Raw genomic sequence first — 5034 nt, forward strand, 5'->3', positions numbered from 1 at the left:
AGGCCTTGGGCCAAAAAAAGATGCTATAAAACCCTGAAATCAAAATTAATTGGAATCACATGTAACACTGAATAATTTCATACTTTCCTTTTGTTAAAATAATCTTAAAATGATTGAGACATTTAAAAAATAGAAAACTTAAAGTGTATGCATAGATTAACATAAACTGTTTCCACTGAATTAGCGGGCTCTACAAAAAGATCACGTTAATTTTTATGTCTCCTTTTTGATTTACAATAAGATTACATCAAATATATGCTTCTTAAACTGACTACGCATCACTGAAGTAAGTCTAAAACTTCCTTTGGGCCATACAACGTTTAACTCTCATTTGAAATTGCACTCAGTTATGCATGTTGAGAGGGGACCCAGGATATTAAATAAAAATACTTAAACTGAATTAATGAAGAAAAAATATGTATGCCTTTTGGATAAAAAAGTGATCAATATCATTTTATGAGGGTTCTTTACATCACCTCATAAGCTCCTGGCCATCATCAGATTCTCATTTCCAGAACTGAGATGGATGATTAGCTCTTGGTAAAACTAGAGCATAGCTTTTGTTTGAAGAGGGGGAAAAATCCATAATGTATGTAAATTTATTTCCTCAAAATAGCTTTATTTCTGAAAATGAGGATGTTAAAGTTACTTCGTGATAGTATCCTGAACATATGCATCACCTATTCTCTTTCTCTAAATTGGAAAAGTATTGGTTCAATAACTATTTGAAATTATATAACAAAATTTGTCAAGTAATGTTCTCTAGTTCTTAAGAGGTCTGTACTGCTCTAAATGCTACAAGAAAAAGTAATTGAAAATAAGGAAGTTTTCCACTTTACAAAGTTAAATATTTTCAAACAGAACTTTTAAAATCTGACTTTCCTGCCTTTTACTGCCTCTGACAATCTCTGAACAACACTTTCAAGAACTTTGTGCATCTTCCTCTGGAGCCCTGGGAGCCTTCCCTTTGTTTCCTTTAATGTCAGGCCTAACTCAGGTGCTCTTTTAGATATAGGGGCCAAACACATCACTCCTACTACCAAGCTGTGGGGACAAAACAAGGGATCTATGTAGTGATACCATGTGGCCACTCTTTATTAAAAATATATTATACTTGTCAATCAACCCTTACGAGCCAGCACCTTCTTCAGGGTTATTTCATGGCATCTATCCCACAGACTCAGAACTGTGCTGAATATTATCCTTCTAGTCAAATTGCTCAACTAAGACCAAGTCCTTGCTGGACAGCTCAGGGTGCCAGACCTCATCCATTCCAAAATATGCCTGGTGCTATCTGTCTAGCTGCTCCTAGACCACCATTTAGTACTATGAGACCAGCTTCTTCACAGGTTCCACGAGTCATGTCAACATAGCATGTTGCTAACACATCAACACAGACAATGGATCCACGTCCTGCAGCTGCTGCAACCGTGGCTACTCCTGCTGTCCACACCGTTCTACAGTATAAATATGCTGCAGGAGTTCGCAATCCTCAACATCTTAATGCACAGCCACAAGTTACCATACAGCAGCCTGCTGTTCATGTACAAGGTCAGGAGCCTTTGACTGCTTCCATGTTGGCATCTGCCCTTCCTCAAGAGCAAAAGCAAATGTTGGGTAAACAGCTGTTTCCTCTAATTAAAGCCATGCACCCTACTCTTGCTGGTAAAATCACTGGACTGTTGTTGGAGATTGGTAATTCAGAACTTCTTCATATGCTTGAGTCTCCATAGTCTCTCTGTTCTAAAGGTGATGAAGCTGTAGCTGTACTACAAGCCCACCAAGCTAAGGAGACTGCCCAGAAAGCAGTTAAAAGTGCCACTGGTGTTCCAACTGCTTAAAATTGATCAAGGACCACGAAAAGAAACTCGTGCTTCACTGAAGAAAAATATCTAAACATTGAAAAACTTAAATATTATGGGAAAAAAAATTGCAAAATATAAAATAAATTTAAAAAGAACAGGAAAAGTTGAACCTTATGTACTGAGCAAATGCCAGGTCTAGCATATATAATGCTAGTCCTAGATTACTTATTGATTTAAAAACAACAAAAACCCACAAAAAATACTAAAATATAAAAACAAACTAATGTTTTATAGATCCTGAAAAAATGAATTTTCAGCAAAGTACAAACATTTAAAGCATTCCTTTATTTAATTTTGCAATTCTTTACTGTGGAAAAGCTCAGAATATCACTTCTGTTTAAAATAACAAAATTGATAACTGAGCAAAGAAACGTAATTTGGATTATAAAATCCTTGGTTTAATAAAAATTCCTTAAACAGTGAATATATATATATATATATATATTATACTTAACAAAGAAAGGTATGGAAAGATGGTAGAGAAGTCACACATTGTAGTCTTTAAAATTATGTAACTTTTGGTAACTGAAAAAAAAAATCTTTTGACTTATTGGGCCTGGAGGCTGTAATAATGTGAGGTCTTTGACTTGCCTCTGTTTTATACATATAGTACACTGCCTTGTTCTACTTTAGATTTATACAGGACACCAACATACTTTTCTCAATTGTTCCTCAACTTTCATTAATTCTCTGCTTACAATAGATGTTCATCTCAATCAGAGAAGTGCCCACCAATTCACAGATAAGGGAATTACAATATGAATAAATCCACTGACAAAATATTTAGGATTCACTATTTCTGCTAATTTTCTTGAAGGTTTGTAGCAATTCAAAACAAAATTTGATTATATTAAAAATGTTGCCAACTTGGTGAAAAAAACATTAAAAAGTATTAATTTTTATTGTTTAGATTATATATGTAAATCAAAATTAATAAGGTGAGGTAACAGAATAGTATTTTAACATTTTGAAATCCATTATGATGATATAATATTTTTCATCATTTTCTATTTCTCAAATACGGAAACTGAACTTGAATACTACTAGGGAATGCTTACAAAATAAAATAGGTAACGTCTCATAAAGCATCAGTTTTCACACACGACTTCGTTAATGTTCCCTATAATATCACTAGAAACTATAGTAGAGTCTACAAATACAGCTAGCCATGTTCATGAGATGCTTAATAATTTTTAAATTTATTGAACACTTTCAAGCCTTTGGTTTTCACTTCATGCCTTTATTTAAATAATGTGTTGTTTTAGGTATGTGCCTCAAATTATTATACTGACAAATCCATATAATTTAGGGCAATGGCATTAAGTTATTCATATTCTATTTATCAGGGTTTCTCATAAGTAAACTTTCTAAATCAAGAAAGAAAGAGAGACATTTTTTGGCTTAAATTGGTTTGTAACCTAAACAGTATTTATTAGACTGGTATGGCATGTATTAATCTGTTTTTAAGCCATATTTATGAAAGGCTGGCCACTCAGCAACGTGAGAATGAGCAGAGTAACAGGTGTTATAGTTGCTCTCTTCTCTAGGACTTATATCTCTGTTGGGAATATAAACTGGGTGAAGTATCAGATTCCTTCCTTGTCTAAGTTTCTGAAAGCAACACAGAAAGTGATTTAGGTTTATTGATGCAGCCCCACCTCCACCATTCATACACACCACAAGCGCGCATTCACACACACACATACGCGCGTACACACATACACACATACCACCTCCATCACCATTACTATCATCACTGTGTGCAATGGCCCAGCTTCAGAACAGAGACACATTTATAGCACTGTTTCAACTTAAAGAACCAGAGGAAAGGATTTTAAATATGAACATTAAAGATTTCATAGTAATCTTTAGTAATTTCAAAGTAAAATTTGAAAAAAAAGTGACTTAAAAATAATATTTAGTGAAATCTCTAGGTAATAAACAAAATATTTCCATTCCTATTTTAAGCCATTTAAAAAATATTATAAACAGCATTTATAGACTTGCTAGAAAAATTTCTGGCTAAATTTGGTGACTCTGAAGAGGAGCTAAGTTGCTTCAAGGCTACATATGGAAATGTCTAACAACACTTTGTTACATCGTATAGTAAAAAAAAAAAAACCTTCTAATAAATGCACTGTATTTCTTTATAGATGTTATCTGGAGACATTTTACATAGAAGAAGAGCAAATGAGAATGGGGGCTTTGCAGTGACTACTGCCAGCAGCTGGAAGGAAATCACACTATTAGACATTTTTCTTTTTCTGTGTCTACTTTCTTGGGCCTAGCCCATCACCCTAATAAGAAAAAAATCAGAGTCTTCTTTATCCCAGGATATGAAGAGAGTTTGGCTAATTCATTTTGGAAAAATATTTTACTTGACATTTACTGTATTTATTATAGTTATAAAATAGATAATAGTTGTTATTGAATAGAACTTTGTGGAATTAAAGTGTATAAAAGATTTGGTGACTCATAATAGTATCATTTATAACATTTTATAATGTAACAAAATTTAGTGAATGTAGTTATTTATCTTAATAAATTATATAGTTAATTATAAAGCATGTTGTAAGAAGACTTGACTGGAAGATCATGATAAGCTATTATGCATGTGTTTAATATGTGAATATAAGCTATTACCAACTACCTTGAATAGCAAATAATTTAGTATATTTGGTCTATCTAAGGTAAAAAAAATCTCCGAGCTTTAAGAAAAAGTATTTATACTTCAAACTAAATATTAATGTCGCATCTGAAACAAGGAGTTTAGACATACTATATACAAGAAGCCATTTAATCTGTCTCCTTTTGTCGAAGCACATAGCTATCGAAATCAGATCATTTTATGTCTTTGACTATCTTGAAGAGAAAAGGTCATTTTTTCTCAAAAACATTTTTTTCACACACCTACCAGTGTAAAATGTTCAAAGATTGTATCTTATCTAGTTATGAACTATTAGAGTTGAAAGAGATCTTAACTATATAATAAAATTTTCTAATTTTAGAGATGACCACTTGAACCAACAAGATTTATTCAAAGACATGCAAAAGATTATTGCAAAATGAAGACTAGGGCACTTAGTTCCTTGTGCTCAGTACTAAAGTATTTTTTTTAACAATGCCTTCAGGCATAATTTTCCAAAAGACAGAAGCAGTCATGTGTATT

The 5034-nt window shown here is 32.8% G+C and overlaps 1 pseudogene; it reads left to right on the forward strand.

Moving 5' to 3' along the window:
• The first annotated feature begins 1081 nt into the window (after positions 1-1081).
• LOC102889237 lies at positions 1082-1930 on the forward strand (annotated as a pseudogene).
• The last annotated feature ends 3104 nt before the right edge of the window (positions 1931-5034 follow it).

Source organism: Pteropus alecto, unplaced genomic scaffold (assembly GCF_000325575.1).
Source record: "Pteropus alecto unplaced genomic scaffold, ASM32557v1 scaffold20, whole genome shotgun sequence".
NCBI classification, from domain to species: domain Eukaryota; kingdom Metazoa; phylum Chordata; class Mammalia; order Chiroptera; family Pteropodidae; genus Pteropus; species Pteropus alecto.